Source organism: Stigmatopora nigra, unplaced genomic scaffold, assembly GCF_051989575.1.
Source record: "Stigmatopora nigra isolate UIUO_SnigA unplaced genomic scaffold, RoL_Snig_1.1 HiC_scaffold_24, whole genome shotgun sequence".
Classification (NCBI taxonomy): domain Eukaryota; kingdom Metazoa; phylum Chordata; class Actinopteri; order Syngnathiformes; family Syngnathidae; genus Stigmatopora; species Stigmatopora nigra.
The window spans coordinates 2,065,922-2,078,452 of NW_027551603.1; the positions used below are offsets into that span (position 1 = coordinate 2,065,922).

A 12,531-nucleotide genomic window follows, 5' to 3' on the forward strand; every position below is an offset into this window, starting at 1 on the left:
AGATGGACACCCATGAAATGTCGAAAAAGATGCGGGGTATGATGCTCACAGCACCTGGTATTCCCAAGCGGTCTCCCAATCAGGCACTAACCAGGCCGAACAATGCTTGGCTGCCGAGATCGGACGAGATCGGGCCTTTTCAGGGTGGTATGGCCGTGAGCGGTACTGCTATTGCAGATGGACACCAATGAAAAGTCGAAAAAGATGCGGGGTATGATGCTCACAGCACCTGGTATTCCCAAGCGATCTCCCAATCAGGTACTAACCAGGCCGAACCATGCTTGGCTTCCGGGATTGGACGAGATCGGGCCTTTTCAGGGTGGTATGGCCGTGAGCAGTACTGCTCTTGCAGATGGACACCCATGAAATGTCGAAAAAGATGCGGGGTATGATGCTCACAGCACCTGGTATTCCCAAGCGGTCTCCCAATCAGGTACTAACCAGGCCAAACCATGCTTGGCTTCCAAGATCGGACGAGATTGGGCCTTTTCAGGGTGGTATGGCCGTAAGCAGTACTGCTCTTGCAGATGGACACCCATGAAATGTCGAAAAAGATGCGGGGTATGATGCTCACCGCACCTGGTATTCCCAAGCGGTCTCCCAATCAGGTACTAACCAGGCCGACCCATGCTTGGCTTCCGAAATCGGACGAGATCGGGCCTTTTCAGGGTGGTATGGCCGTGAGCAGTACTGCTCTTGCAGATGGACACCCATGAAATGTCGAAAAAGATGCGGGGTATGATGCTCACCGCACCTGGTATTCCCAAGCGGTCTCCCAATCAGGTACTAACCAGGCCGAACCATGCTTGGCTTCCGAGATCGGACGAGATCGGGCCTTTTCAGGGTGGTATGGCCGTGAGCGGTACTGCGCCAGCAGATGGACACCCATGAAATGTCGAAAAAGATGCGGGGTATGATGCTCACAGCACCTGTTATTCCCAAGCGGTCTCCCAATCAGGTACTAACCAGGCCGAACCATGCTTGGCTTCCGAGACCGGACGAGATCGGGCCTTTTCAGGGTGGTATGGCCGTGAGCAGTACTGCTCTCGCAGATGGACACCCATGAAATGTCGAAAAAGATGCGGGGTATGATGCTCACCGCACCTGGTATTCCCAAGCGGTCTCCCAATCAGGTACTAACCAGGCCGACCCATGCTTGGCTGCCGAGATCGGACGAGATCGGGCGAGATCGGGCCTTATCAGGGTGGTATGGCCGTGAGCGGTACTGCTCTTGCAGATGGACACCCATGAAATGTCGAAAAAGATGCGGGGTATGATGCTCACAGCACCTGGTATTCCCAAGCGGTCTCCCAATCAGGTACTAAACAGGCTGAACCATGCTTGGCTGCCGAGATCGGACGAGATCGGGCCTTTTCAGGGTGGTATGGCCGTGAGCGGTACTGCACTAGCAGATGGACACCCATGAAATGTCGCAAAAGATGCGGGGTATGATGCTCACAGCACCTGGTATTCCCAAGCGGTCTCCCAATCAGGTACTAAACAGGCCGAACCATGCGTGGCTTCCGAGATCGGACGAGATCGGGCCTTTTCAGGGTGGTATGGCCGTGAGCGGTACTGCACTAGCAGATGGACACCCATGAAATGTCGAAAAAGATGCGGGGTATGATGCTCACAGCACCTGGTATTCCCAAGCGGTCTCCCAATCAGGTACTAACCAGGCCGAACCATGCTTGGCTTCCGAGATCGGACGAGATCGGGCCTTTTCAGGGTGGTATGGCCGTGAGCGGTACTGCACTAGCAGATGGACACCCATGAAATCTCGAAAAAGATGCGGGGTATGATGCTCACAGCCCCTGGTATTCCCAAGCGGTCTCCCAATCAGGTACTAAACAGGCCGAACCATGCGTGGCTTCCGAGATCGGACGAGATCGGGCCTTTTCAGGGTGGTATGGCCGTGAGCGGTACTGCACTAGCAGATGGACACCCATGAAATGTCGAAAAAGATGCGGGGTATCATGCTCACAGCACCTGGTATTCCCAGGCGGTCTTCCAATCAGGTACTAACCAGGCCGAACCATGCTTGGCTGCCGAGATCGGACGAGATCGGGCCTTATAAGGGTGGTATGGCCGTGAGCGGTACTCTTCTTGCAGATGGACACCCATGAAATGTCGAAAAAGATGCGGGGTATGATGCTCACAGCACCTGGTATTCCCAAGCGGTCTCCCAATCAGGCACTAACCAGGCCGAACAATGCTTGGCTGCCGAGATCGGACGAGATCGGGCCTTTTCAGGGTGGTATGGCCGTGAGCGGTACTGCTATTGCAGATGGACACCAATGAAAAGTCGAAAAAGATGCGGGGTATGATGCTCACAGCACCTGGTATTCCCAAGCGGTCTCCCAATCAGGTACTAAACAGGCCGAACCATGCTTGGCTTCCAAGATCGGACAAGATCGGGCCTTTTCAGGGTGGTATGGCCGTGAGCGATACTGCTCCTGCAGATGGACACCCATGAAATGTCGAGAAAGATGCGGGGTATGATGCTCACAGCACCTGGTATTCCCAAGCGGTCACCCAATCAGGTACTAACCAGGCCGAACCATGCTTAGCTTCCGAGATCGGACGAGATCGGGCCTTTTCAGGGTGGTATGGCCGTGAGCGGTACTGGACTAGCAGATGGACACCCATGAAATGTCGAAAAAGATGCGGGGTATGATGCTCACAGCACCTGGTATTCCCAAGCGGTCTCCCAATCAGGTACTAACCAGGCCGAACCATGCTTGGCTTCCGAGATCGGACAAGATCGGGCCTTTTCAGGGTGGTATGGCCGTGAGCGGTACTGCTCTTGCAGATGAACACCCATTAAATGTCGAAAAAGATGCGGGGAATGATGCTCACAGCACCTGGTATTCCCAAGCGGTCTCCCAATCAGGTACTAAACAGGCCGAACCATGCTTGGCTGCCGAGATCGGACGAGATCGGGCCTTTTCAGGGTGGTATGGCCGTGAGCGGTACTGCTTTTGCAGATGGACACCCATGAAATGTCGATAAAGATGCGGGGTATGATGCTCACAGCACCTGGTATTCCCAAGCGGTCTCCCAATCAGGTACTAACCAGGCTGAACCATGCTTGGCTTCCGAGATCGGGCGAGATCGGGCCTTTTCAGGGTGGTATGGCCGTGAGCTGTACTGCTCTTGCAGATGGACACCCATGAAATGTTGAAAAAGATGCGGGGTATGATGCTCACAGCACCTGGTATTCCCAAGCAGTCTCCCAATCAAGTACTAAACAGGCCGAACCATGCTTGGCTTCCAAGATCGGACGAGATTGGGCCTTTTCAGGGTGGTATGGCCATGAGCGATACTGCACTTGCAGATGGACACCCATTAAATGTCAAAAAAGATGCGGGGAATGATGCTCACAGCATCTGGTATTCCCAAGCGGTCTCCCAATCAGGTACTAAACAGGCCGAACCATGCTTGGCTTCCGAGATCGGACGAGATCGGGCCTTTTCAGGGTGGTATGGCCGTGAGCGGTACTGCATTAGCAGATGGACACCCATGAAATGTCGAAAAAGATGCGGGGTATGATGCTCACAGCACCTGGTATTCCCAAGCGGTCTCCCAATCAGGTACTAACCAGGCCGAACCATGCTTGGCTGCTGAGATCGGACGAAATCGGGCGAGATCGGGCCTTTTCAGGGTGGTATGGCCGTGAGCGGTACTGCTCTTGCAGATGGACACCCATGATATGTCGAAAAAGTTGCGGGGTATGATGCTCACAGCACCTGGTATTCCCAAGCGGTCTCCCAATCAGGTACTAACCAGGCCGAACTATGCTTGGCTGCCGAGATCGGACGAGATCGGGCGAGATCGGGCCTTATCAGGGTGGTATGACCGTGAGCGGTACTGCTCTTGCAGATGGACACCCATGAAATGTCGAAAAAGATGCGGGGTATGATGCTCACAGCACCTGGTATTCCGAAGCGGTCTCCCAATCAGGTACTAACCAGGCCGAACCATGCTTGGCTGCCGAGATCGGACGAGATCGGGCCTTATAAGGGTGGTATGGCCGTGAGCGGTACTCTTCTTGCAGATGGACACCCATGAAATGTCGAAAAAGATGCGGGGTATGATGCTCACAGCACCTGGTATTCCCAAGCGGTCTCCCAATCAGGCACTAACCAGGCCGAACAATGCTTGGCTGCCGAGATCGGACGAGATCGGGCCTTTTCAGGGTGGTATGGCCGTGAGCGGTACTGCTATTGCAGATGGACACCAATGAAAAGTCGAAAAAGATGCGGGGTATGATGCTCACAGCACCTGGTATTCCCAAGCGGTCTCCCAATCAGGTACTAAACAGGCCGAACCATGCTTGGCTTCCAAGATCGGACAAGATCGGGCCTTTTCAGGGTGGTATGGCCGTGAGCGATACTGCTCCTGCAGATGGACACCCATGAAATGTCGAGAAAGATGCGGGGTATGATGCTCACAGCACCTGGTATTCCCAAGCGGTCACCCAATCAGGTACTAACCAGGCCGAACCATGCTTAGCTTCCGAGATCGGACGAGATCGGGCCTTTTCAGGGTGGTATGGCCGTGAGCGGTACTGTACTAGCAGATGGACACCCATGAAATGTCGAAAAAGATGCGGGGTATGATGCTCACAGCACCTGGTATTCCCAAGCGGTCTCCCAATCAGGTACTAACCAGGCCGAACCATGCTTGGCTTCCGAGATCGGACAAGATCGGGCCTTTTCAGGGTGGTATGGCCGTGAGCGGTACTGCTCTTGCAGATGGACACCCATGAAATGTCGAAAAAGATGCGGGGTATGATGCTCACAGCACCTGGTATTCCCAAGCGGTCTTCCAATCAGGTACTAAACAGGCCGAAACATGCTTGGCTGCCGAGATCGGACGAGATCGGGCCTTTTCAGGGTGGTATGGCCGTGAGCTGTACTGCTTTTGCAGATGGACACCCATGAAATGTCGATAAAGATGCGGGGTATGATGCTCACAGCACCTGGTATTCCCAAGCGGTCTCCCAATCAGGTACTAACCAGGCCGAACCATGCTTGGCTTCCGAGATCGGGCGAGATCGGGCCTTTTCAGGGTGGTATGGCCGTGAGCTGTACTGCTCTTGCAGATGGACACCCATGAAATGTCGAAAAAGATGCGGGGTATGATGCTCACAGCACCTGGTATTCCCAAGCGGTCTCCCAATCAAGTACTAAACAGGCCGAACCATGCTTGGCTTCCAAGATCGGACGAGATTGGGCCTTTTCAGGGTGGTATGGCCATGAGCGATACTGCACTTGCAGATGGACACCCATTAAATGTCGAAAAAGATGCGGGGAATGATGCTCACAGCATCTGGTATTCCCAAGCGGTCTCCCAATCAGGTACTAAACAGGCCGAACCATGCTTGGCTTCCGAGATCGGACGAGATCGGGCCTTTTCAGGGTGGTATGGCCGTGAGCGGTACTGCATTAGCAGATGGACACCCATGAAATGTCGAAAAAGATGCGGGGTATGATGCTCACAGCACCTGGTATTCCCAAGCGGTCTCCCAATCAGGTACTAACCAGGCCGAACCATGCTTGGCTGCCGAGATCGGACGAAATGAAAAATGAAAATCAGACATAGGCATTGTCGTCATCATTGACTTGACAAAAAGCCTAGTAGTCATCATACCCTCAGCAGCGTATGACGAAATTGTATAGTGCTTCTCCACAAGTTCGTCTTCCCAGGCCAGACACATTTATGACATATTCATACTTGTTAGCTCTCCGCCTTGAGCGCCATTTTCCGGCGACTACAAGTTGCCTCACCGATGCCAACAAGAATAAGATGGATCACTTACCTCTGTCTTTATACTTACCCTCCCTCAGTCATCCTGTGGAAGGTAGATCTGCACCAAACAACCTTCCTGTTTCTTCAATTCGACTTGACTTAATTTCATAGTAGGGATATGTGTAGTCGTCACGTCACGTGTTGCTGCAGGTTCAGAGACCTGATGGCAGTTGGGAAGAAGCTGTCCTTGAGCCTGTTTGTCCGTGCTTTGTAGGACCTGTAGCGTCTGCCAGATGGAAGCAACTGGAACAGGCCGTGTCCAGGGTGGTATGGGTCTCCAACAATGGACCCGGCTCTTCTGAGGTATCGGGGGTTGGCAATGTCTTCTAGCGATGGCAGAGAGCAGCCGACGATCTTCTGGGCAGTGTTTATCACTCTCTGTATGGCTTTTTTGTCTGCTGTCGTGCTTCCGGTATACCACACTGTGATGCCGTAAGTCAGGATGCTCTCCACAGTGGCTCTGTAGAAGGTTGCCAGAAGCTTGGTGTCCAACTTGTCCCTTCTCAGTACCCTGAGGAAGTGGAGTCGTTTCTGGGCCTTCTTCACTAACACTGTGGTGTTTGTGGACCAGGAGAGCCTATCCGTGACGTGGACTCCCAGGAATTTGAACGATTGGACCCTGTCTACACATACTCCGTTAATGAGGAGTGGGGCCAGTTCTGTGCTGCGCTTGCGAAAGTCCAAGATTATTTCTTTAGTCTTTGCGGTATTCAGTGTAAGATTGTTCGCCGAGCACCAAGAAGACAGTTTGTCGACCTCGTCTCTGTAAGCTGACTCATCCCCGCCAGAGATGAGTCCGATCACAGTGGTGTCATCGGCGAATTTGATGATAGAGTTTGACTGGTGGGCTGGTGTGCAGTCGTATGTGTACAGGGAGTACAGGAGAGGACTCAGTACACAGCCTTGTGGTGAGCCTGTGTTTAGTGTGATGGAGGAAGAGAGGTGTGGACCCATTCTGACCGTTTGTGGTCGACCAGTCAAGAAGTTCTTTATCCAGCAGCAGATTGAAGAGGATAGTCCAAGGTGGTAGAGTTTGTCCTTCAGGATGTCCGGCTTGATGGTGTTGAAGGCTGAGCTGTAGTCTATGAAAAGCATCCTCACATAGTTCCCCTGGTGCTCCAGGTGGCTCAGTGCTGTGTGAAGAGCCACGGCGATAGCATCCTCAGTGGACCTGTTTTCCCTATAAGCAAACTGGTGCGGGTCAACTGAGGGGGGAATTGTCTTTCTGATGTGTCGGGCCACCAACTTTTCAAAGCACTTCATGATCACAGGCGTGAGAGCAACAGGCCTGTAATCGTTCAAGCTGCCGATGGTTGGCTTTTTGGGGACAGGAATGATGGTGGCAGATTTTAGGCAGGCAGGAACGATGGATTGTTGCAAGGACCGATTGAAAATGTCCGTGAAGACTCCTGCCAGCTGATCAGCACAGGCTTTGAGCACTTTGCCAGGTATTCCGTCTGGACCAGCAGCCTTCCTGGTGTTCACAGCCTGCATTTCCAGTCTCACTTCCTGTTCCTGAAACTCCAGTGTATTGTCGCAGGGTGGTGGTGGGAGTGTTGACACTTGGTTTGATTTGTCAGATTCAAAGCGGGCAAAGAAATGGTTCAGTTCCTCCGCTAGTGAGACATTCGCGTTTACAGACATGGAATTGTTCTTGTAGTTAGTGATATGTCGTATTCCCTGCCACATCTTCTTTGGGTTGTTTTCTTTGAAGTGCTCTTCGATTTTCTTAGTATATGCTGCCTTGGCCTTCTTTATGCCCCTTTTCAGCTCAGCTCTGGCAGCTCTATACTTTCTTTTGTCCCCCGATCTGTAGGCGGTGTTACGGCATTTGATAAGTGCTTGTGTCTCTTTGGTCATCCAGGGTTTTTGATTTGGAAAAACTCGTATCCGTTTGTTTGTAGTGACGTTGTCAATGCCGTTTCTGATGTAGGAGAGTACATTTTCTGTATAGTCCAGGAGGTCGTTGTGTTCAAAAAGTTCCCAGTTGGTGCGGGAAAAGCAGTCCTGCAGTTTAGAAAGAGCGTTCTCGGGCCAAGTTTTTATTGACTTTATTTTTGGCTTTGTCTGCGTTCGGAGTGTGTTGTACGCAGGGGTTAGAGATATACAAAGATGGTCTGAACCAGCTAGATGTGGGAGAGGATCAGCTTTATAGGCATGTTTGATGTTCGAGTAGACATGGTCGAGAATTTTGTCTTGTCTTGTATTGCATTTGACATATTGGATGAACTTAGGTAGGACAGTCTTTAAACTTGCTTTGTTGAAGTCACCAGCGACAATAAAGACTCCATCAGGGTGGTCGAGCTGTTGTTTATTTACAGCCGTTAGCAGTAAGTCGAGAGCCGTGTTGACGTTAGCATTTGGAGGTATGTAGATAGCCGTTACTATGACGACCGTTAGCTCCCTCGGCAGGTAGTATGGTCTGCATCGTATTGCCAATAGCTCCAAATCCGGAGAACAGTGGGTGTCAATGATCTTGTTGTTACAGCACCATTCATTGTGAATGTACATGCATAGTCCACCGCCTTTGCTTTTTCCTGTTAGTTCTTTGGAACGATCGTTCCGAAAAAGCGTTCGGCTAGCTAGCGATAGCGCAGCGTCGGGTATATGCTGGTGTAGCCATGTTTCCGTGATGAGAATAATGTTGCAATACCTTACGAAGCTGTTGGTAGCAACTCGAAGTTCCAACTCATCCATTTTGTGGGTAATGGATCGGGCATTTGTCAGAAAGATACTAGGAAGCGGGGTTCGGAAAGGTTGTTGTCTTAGCCTAACCGCTAAGCCTGACCGGCAACCCCGTTTCTGTTTTCTTTCTCTTCGTCGTCTACGTCGTACTTTTGGAGGGCTGAATATCCACTGAGATCCCGGAGGTCTCCGGATGTTCTCGGGGATATCGAAGGTCATAGATTTAGGTTTCTTGCCTTTCCTTCCGACAGTGATTAGGTCTTGGCGACTGTAGAAAAGCGAACGAACTGGAGAGCAGTGAGCCGCTGCACCCGTGCGCGCCGCCATCGGGCCTTTTCAGGGTGGTATGGCCGTGAGCGGTACTGCTCTTGCAGATGGACACCCATGATATGTCGAAAAAGTTGCGGGGTATGATGCTCACAGCACCTGGTATTCCCAAGCGGTCTCCCAATCAGGTACTAACCAGGCCGAACTATGCTTGGCTGCCGAGATCGGACGAGATCGGGCGAGATCGGGCCTTATCAGGGTGATATGGCCGTGAGCGGTACTGCTCTTGCAGATGGACACCCATGAAATGTCGAAAAAGATGCGGGGTATGATGCTCACAGCACCTGGTATTCCCAAGCGGTCTCCCAATCAGGTACTAACCAGGCCGAACCATGCTTGGCTGCCGAGATCGGACGAGATCGGGCGAGATCGGGCCTTTTCAGGGTGGTATGGCCGTGAGCGGTACTGCTCTTGCAGATGGACACCCATGAAATGTCGAAAAAGATGCGGGGTATGATGCTCACAGCACCTGGTATTCCCAAGCGGTCTCCCAATCGGGTACTAAACAGGCCGAACCATGCTTGGCTGCCGAGATCGGACGAGATCGGACGAGATCGGGCCTTATCAGGGTGGTATGGCCGTGAGCGGTACTGCACTAGCAGATGGACACCCATGAAATGTGGAAAAAGATGCGGGGTATGATGCTCACAGCACCTGGTATTCCCAAGCGGTCTCCCAATCAGGTACTAACCAGGCCAAACCATGCTTGGCTGCCGAGATCGGACGAGATCGGACGCGATCGGGCCTTATCAGGGTGGCATGGCCGTGAGCGGTACTGCTCTTGCAGATGGACACCCATGAAATGTCGAAAAAGATGCGGGGTATGATGCTCGCAGCACCTGGTATTCCCAAGCGGTCTCCCAATCAGGTACTAACCAGGCCGAACCATGCTTGGCTGCCGAGATCGGACAAGATCGGGCCTTTTCAGGGTGGTAAGGCCGTGAGCGGTACTGCTCTTGCAGATGGACACCCATGAAATGTCGAAAAAGATGCGGGGTATGATGCTCACAGCACCTGGTATTCCCAAGCGGTCTCCCAATCAGGTACTAACCAGGCCGAACCATGCTTGGCTTCCGAGATCGGACGAGATCAGGTCTTTTCAGGGTGGTATGGCCATGAGCAGAACTGCACTAGCAGATGGACACCCATGAAATGTCGAAAAAGATGCGGGGTATGATGCTGACAGCACCTGGTATTCCCAAGCGGTCTCCCAATCAGGTACTAAACAGGCCGAACCATGCTTGGCTTCCGAGATCGGACGAGATCGGGCCTTTTCAGGGTGGTATAGCCGTGAGCGGGACTGCTCTTGCAGATGGACACCCATGAAATGTCGAAAAAGATGCGGGGTATGATGCTCACAGCACCTGGTATTCCCAAGCGGTCTCCCAATCAGGTACTAAACAGGCCGAACCATGCTTGGCTGCCGAGATCGGGCCTTTTCAGGGTGGTATGGCCGTGAGCGGTACTGCACTAGCAGATGGTCACCCATGAAATGTCGAAAAAGATGCGGGGTATGATGCTCACAGCACCTGGTATTCCCAAGCGGTCTCCCAATCAGGTACTAACCAGGCCGAAACATGCTTGGCTTCCGAGATTGGGCGAGATCGGGCCTTTTCAGGGTGGTATGGCCGTGAGCGGTACTGCTTCTGCAGATGGACACCCATGAAATGTCGAAAAAGATGCGGGGTATGATGCTCACAGCACCTGGTATTCCCAAGCGGTCTCCCAATCAGGTACTAACCAGGCCGAACCATGCTTGGCTGCCGAGATCGGACGAGATCGGACGAGATCGGGCCTTTTCAGGGTGGTATGGCTGTGAGCGGTACTGCACTAGCAGATGGACACCCATGAAATGTCGAAAAAGATGCGGGGTATGATGCTCACAGCACCTGGTATTCCCAAGCGGTCTCCCAATCAGGTACTAACCAGGCCGAACCATGCTTGGCTTCCTAGATCGGACGAGATCGGACGAGATCGGGCCTTTTCAGGGTGGTATGGCCGTGAGCGGTACTGCACTAGCAGATGGACACCCATGAAATGTCGAAAAAGATGCGGGGTATGATGCTCACAGCACCTGGTATTCCCAAGCGGTCTCCCAATTAGGTACTAACCAGGCCGATCCATGTTTGGCTTCCGAGATCGGACGAGATCGGACGAGATCGGGCCTTTTCAGGGTGGTATGGCCGTGAGCGGTACTGCACTAGCAGATGGACACCCATGAAATGTCGAAAAAGATACGGGGTATGATGCTCACAGCACCTGGTATTCCCAAGCGGTCTCCCAATCAGGTACTAACCAGGCCGAACCATGCTTGGCTTCCTAGATTGGGCGAGATCGGGCCTTTTCAGGGTGGTATGGCCGTGAGCGGTACTGCTTTTGCAGATGGACACCCATGAAATGTCGAAAAACATGCGGGGCAAGATGCTCACAGCATCTGGTATTCCCAAGCGGTCTCCCAATCAGGTACTAAACAGGCGGAACCCTGCTTGGCTGCCGAGATCGGACGAGATCGGGCGAGATCGGGCCTTATCAGGGTGGTATGGCCGTGAGCGGTACTGCTCTTGCAGATGGACACCCATGAAATGTCGAAAAAGGTGCGGGGTATGATGCTCACAGCACCTGGTAATCCCAACCAGTCTCCCAATCAGGTACTAACCAGGCCGAACCATGCTTGGCTGCCGAGATCGGACGAGATCGGGCGAGATCGGGCCTTTTCAGGGTGGTATGGCCGTGAGCGGTACTGCTCTTGCAGATGGACACCCATGAAATGTCGAAAAAGATGCGGGGCATGATGCTCACAGCACCTGGTATTCCCAAGCGGTCTACCAATCAGGTACGAACCAGGCCGAACCATGCTTGGCTGCCAAGATCGGACGAGATCGGGCGAGATCGGGCCTTTTCAGGGTGGTATGGCCGTGAGCGGTACTGCTTTTGCAGATGGACACCCATGAAATGTCGAAAAAGATGCGGGGCAAGATGCTCACAGCATCTGGTATTCCCAAGCGGTCTCCCAATCAGGTACTAAACAGGCGGAACCCTGCTTGGCTGCCGAGATCGGACGAGATCGGGCGAGATCGGGCCTTATCAGGGTGGTATGGCCGTGAGCGGTACTGCTCTTGCAGATGGACACCCATGAAATGTCGAAAAAGGTGCGGGGTATGATGCTCACAGCACCTGGTATTCCCAACCGGTCTCCCAATCAGGTACCAACCAGGCCGAACCATGCTTGGCTGCCGAGATCGGACGAGATCGGGCGAGATCGGGCCTTTTCAGGGTGGTATGGCCGTGAGCGGTACTGCTCTTGCAGATGGACACCCATGAAATGTCGAAAAAGATGCGGGGTATGATGCTCACAGCACCTGGTATTCCCAAGCGGTCTCCCAATCAGGTACTAACCAGGCCGAACCATGCTTGGCTTCCGAGATCGGACGAGATCGGGCGAGATCGGGCCTTTTCAGGGTGGTATGGCCGTGAGTGGTACTGCTCTTGCAGATGGACACCCATGAAATGTCGAAAAAGATGAAGGGTATGATGCTCACAGCACCTGGTATTCCCAAGCGGTCTCCCAATCAGGTACTAACCAGGCCGAACCATGCTTGGCTGCCGAGATCGGACGAGATCGGACGAGATCGGGCCTTTTCAGGGTGGTATGGCTGTGAGCGGTACTGCACTAGCAGATGGACACCCATGAAATGTCGAAAAAGA

The 12,531-nt window shown here is 52.8% G+C and overlaps 2 non-coding genes and 49 pseudogenes across 2 annotated transcripts; all 51 read right to left on the reverse strand.

Moving 5' to 3' along the window:
* Nucleotides 1-42: 42 nt before the first annotated feature.
* LOC144182485 (5S ribosomal RNA) lies at nucleotides 43-161 on the reverse strand (annotated as a pseudogene).
* A 56-nt stretch (nucleotides 162-217) lies between these two features.
* LOC144184428 (5S ribosomal RNA) lies at nucleotides 218-336 on the reverse strand (annotated as a pseudogene).
* Nucleotides 337-392: 56 nt separating this feature from the next.
* On the reverse strand, nucleotides 393-511 carry LOC144187883 (5S ribosomal RNA; annotated as a pseudogene).
* A 56-nt stretch (nucleotides 512-567) lies between these two features.
* On the reverse strand, nucleotides 568-686 carry LOC144182272 (5S ribosomal RNA; annotated as a pseudogene).
* A 56-nt stretch (nucleotides 687-742) lies between these two features.
* LOC144188583 (5S ribosomal RNA) lies at nucleotides 743-861 on the reverse strand (annotated as a pseudogene).
* A 56-nt stretch (nucleotides 862-917) lies between these two features.
* Nucleotides 918-1,036, reverse strand: LOC144189751 (5S ribosomal RNA; annotated as a pseudogene).
* A 56-nt stretch (nucleotides 1,037-1,092) lies between these two features.
* LOC144186355 (5S ribosomal RNA) lies at nucleotides 1,093-1,221 on the reverse strand (annotated as a pseudogene).
* A 56-nt stretch (nucleotides 1,222-1,277) lies between these two features.
* LOC144191858 (5S ribosomal RNA) lies at nucleotides 1,278-1,396 on the reverse strand (annotated as a pseudogene).
* A 56-nt stretch (nucleotides 1,397-1,452) lies between these two features.
* Nucleotides 1,453-1,571, reverse strand: LOC144191068 (5S ribosomal RNA; annotated as a pseudogene).
* Nucleotides 1,572-1,627: 56 nt separating this feature from the next.
* LOC144191114 (5S ribosomal RNA) lies at nucleotides 1,628-1,746 on the reverse strand (annotated as a pseudogene).
* A 56-nt stretch (nucleotides 1,747-1,802) lies between these two features.
* Nucleotides 1,803-1,921, reverse strand: LOC144182482 (5S ribosomal RNA; annotated as a pseudogene).
* A 56-nt stretch (nucleotides 1,922-1,977) lies between these two features.
* LOC144190909 (5S ribosomal RNA) lies at nucleotides 1,978-2,096 on the reverse strand (annotated as a pseudogene).
* A 56-nt stretch (nucleotides 2,097-2,152) lies between these two features.
* Nucleotides 2,153-2,271, reverse strand: LOC144182486 (5S ribosomal RNA; annotated as a pseudogene).
* A 56-nt stretch (nucleotides 2,272-2,327) lies between these two features.
* LOC144182220 (5S ribosomal RNA) lies at nucleotides 2,328-2,446 on the reverse strand (annotated as a pseudogene).
* Nucleotides 2,447-2,502: 56 nt separating this feature from the next.
* On the reverse strand, nucleotides 2,503-2,621 carry LOC144187313 (5S ribosomal RNA). The gene has a single exon (XR_013324845.1). It is a non-coding gene; the product is annotated as a 5S ribosomal RNA (ribosomal RNA).
* Nucleotides 2,622-2,677: 56 nt separating this feature from the next.
* Nucleotides 2,678-2,796, reverse strand: LOC144188630 (5S ribosomal RNA; annotated as a pseudogene).
* A 56-nt stretch (nucleotides 2,797-2,852) lies between these two features.
* On the reverse strand, nucleotides 2,853-2,971 carry LOC144188837 (5S ribosomal RNA; annotated as a pseudogene).
* Nucleotides 2,972-3,027: 56 nt separating this feature from the next.
* LOC144191723 (5S ribosomal RNA) lies at nucleotides 3,028-3,146 on the reverse strand (annotated as a pseudogene).
* A 56-nt stretch (nucleotides 3,147-3,202) lies between these two features.
* LOC144191696 (5S ribosomal RNA) lies at nucleotides 3,203-3,321 on the reverse strand (annotated as a pseudogene).
* A 56-nt stretch (nucleotides 3,322-3,377) lies between these two features.
* Nucleotides 3,378-3,496, reverse strand: LOC144190945 (5S ribosomal RNA; annotated as a pseudogene).
* A 56-nt stretch (nucleotides 3,497-3,552) lies between these two features.
* Nucleotides 3,553-3,681, reverse strand: LOC144185885 (5S ribosomal RNA; annotated as a pseudogene).
* A 56-nt stretch (nucleotides 3,682-3,737) lies between these two features.
* On the reverse strand, nucleotides 3,738-3,866 carry LOC144185585 (5S ribosomal RNA; annotated as a pseudogene).
* Nucleotides 3,867-3,922: 56 nt separating this feature from the next.
* LOC144191547 (5S ribosomal RNA) lies at nucleotides 3,923-4,041 on the reverse strand (annotated as a pseudogene).
* A 56-nt stretch (nucleotides 4,042-4,097) lies between these two features.
* Nucleotides 4,098-4,216, reverse strand: LOC144182488 (5S ribosomal RNA; annotated as a pseudogene).
* A 56-nt stretch (nucleotides 4,217-4,272) lies between these two features.
* LOC144182221 (5S ribosomal RNA) lies at nucleotides 4,273-4,391 on the reverse strand (annotated as a pseudogene).
* Nucleotides 4,392-4,447: 56 nt separating this feature from the next.
* On the reverse strand, nucleotides 4,448-4,566 carry LOC144187325 (5S ribosomal RNA). The gene has a single exon (XR_013324846.1). It is a non-coding gene; the product is annotated as a 5S ribosomal RNA (ribosomal RNA).
* Nucleotides 4,567-4,622: 56 nt separating this feature from the next.
* On the reverse strand, nucleotides 4,623-4,741 carry LOC144188631 (5S ribosomal RNA; annotated as a pseudogene).
* Nucleotides 4,742-4,797: 56 nt separating this feature from the next.
* LOC144183402 (5S ribosomal RNA) lies at nucleotides 4,798-4,916 on the reverse strand (annotated as a pseudogene).
* A 56-nt stretch (nucleotides 4,917-4,972) lies between these two features.
* LOC144188493 (5S ribosomal RNA) lies at nucleotides 4,973-5,091 on the reverse strand (annotated as a pseudogene).
* Nucleotides 5,092-5,147: 56 nt separating this feature from the next.
* Nucleotides 5,148-5,266, reverse strand: LOC144189720 (5S ribosomal RNA; annotated as a pseudogene).
* Nucleotides 5,267-5,322: 56 nt separating this feature from the next.
* On the reverse strand, nucleotides 5,323-5,441 carry LOC144190946 (5S ribosomal RNA; annotated as a pseudogene).
* Nucleotides 5,442-8,913: 3,472 nt separating this feature from the next.
* LOC144186413 (5S ribosomal RNA) lies at nucleotides 8,914-9,042 on the reverse strand (annotated as a pseudogene).
* A 56-nt stretch (nucleotides 9,043-9,098) lies between these two features.
* LOC144181937 (5S ribosomal RNA) lies at nucleotides 9,099-9,227 on the reverse strand (annotated as a pseudogene).
* Nucleotides 9,228-9,283: 56 nt separating this feature from the next.
* LOC144185694 (5S ribosomal RNA) lies at nucleotides 9,284-9,412 on the reverse strand (annotated as a pseudogene).
* Nucleotides 9,413-9,468: 56 nt separating this feature from the next.
* Nucleotides 9,469-9,597, reverse strand: LOC144184415 (5S ribosomal RNA; annotated as a pseudogene).
* A 56-nt stretch (nucleotides 9,598-9,653) lies between these two features.
* Nucleotides 9,654-9,772, reverse strand: LOC144183994 (5S ribosomal RNA; annotated as a pseudogene).
* Nucleotides 9,773-9,828: 56 nt separating this feature from the next.
* LOC144187425 (5S ribosomal RNA) lies at nucleotides 9,829-9,947 on the reverse strand (annotated as a pseudogene).
* Nucleotides 9,948-10,003: 56 nt separating this feature from the next.
* Nucleotides 10,004-10,122, reverse strand: LOC144191403 (5S ribosomal RNA; annotated as a pseudogene).
* A 56-nt stretch (nucleotides 10,123-10,178) lies between these two features.
* Nucleotides 10,179-10,287, reverse strand: LOC144187086 (5S ribosomal RNA; annotated as a pseudogene).
* Nucleotides 10,288-10,343: 56 nt separating this feature from the next.
* On the reverse strand, nucleotides 10,344-10,462 carry LOC144184575 (5S ribosomal RNA; annotated as a pseudogene).
* Nucleotides 10,463-10,518: 56 nt separating this feature from the next.
* On the reverse strand, nucleotides 10,519-10,647 carry LOC144183205 (5S ribosomal RNA; annotated as a pseudogene).
* Nucleotides 10,648-10,703: 56 nt separating this feature from the next.
* On the reverse strand, nucleotides 10,704-10,832 carry LOC144185636 (5S ribosomal RNA; annotated as a pseudogene).
* A 56-nt stretch (nucleotides 10,833-10,888) lies between these two features.
* On the reverse strand, nucleotides 10,889-11,017 carry LOC144184652 (5S ribosomal RNA; annotated as a pseudogene).
* Nucleotides 11,018-11,073: 56 nt separating this feature from the next.
* LOC144185500 (5S ribosomal RNA) lies at nucleotides 11,074-11,192 on the reverse strand (annotated as a pseudogene).
* Nucleotides 11,193-11,248: 56 nt separating this feature from the next.
* LOC144187059 (5S ribosomal RNA) lies at nucleotides 11,249-11,377 on the reverse strand (annotated as a pseudogene).
* Nucleotides 11,378-11,433: 56 nt separating this feature from the next.
* On the reverse strand, nucleotides 11,434-11,562 carry LOC144187096 (5S ribosomal RNA; annotated as a pseudogene).
* A 56-nt stretch (nucleotides 11,563-11,618) lies between these two features.
* Nucleotides 11,619-11,747, reverse strand: LOC144186832 (5S ribosomal RNA; annotated as a pseudogene).
* A 56-nt stretch (nucleotides 11,748-11,803) lies between these two features.
* Nucleotides 11,804-11,932, reverse strand: LOC144187060 (5S ribosomal RNA; annotated as a pseudogene).
* A 56-nt stretch (nucleotides 11,933-11,988) lies between these two features.
* LOC144185306 (5S ribosomal RNA) lies at nucleotides 11,989-12,117 on the reverse strand (annotated as a pseudogene).
* Nucleotides 12,118-12,173: 56 nt separating this feature from the next.
* LOC144182494 (5S ribosomal RNA) lies at nucleotides 12,174-12,302 on the reverse strand (annotated as a pseudogene).
* A 56-nt stretch (nucleotides 12,303-12,358) lies between these two features.
* Nucleotides 12,359-12,487, reverse strand: LOC144183206 (5S ribosomal RNA; annotated as a pseudogene).
* Nucleotides 12,488-12,531: the final 44 nt, after the last annotated feature.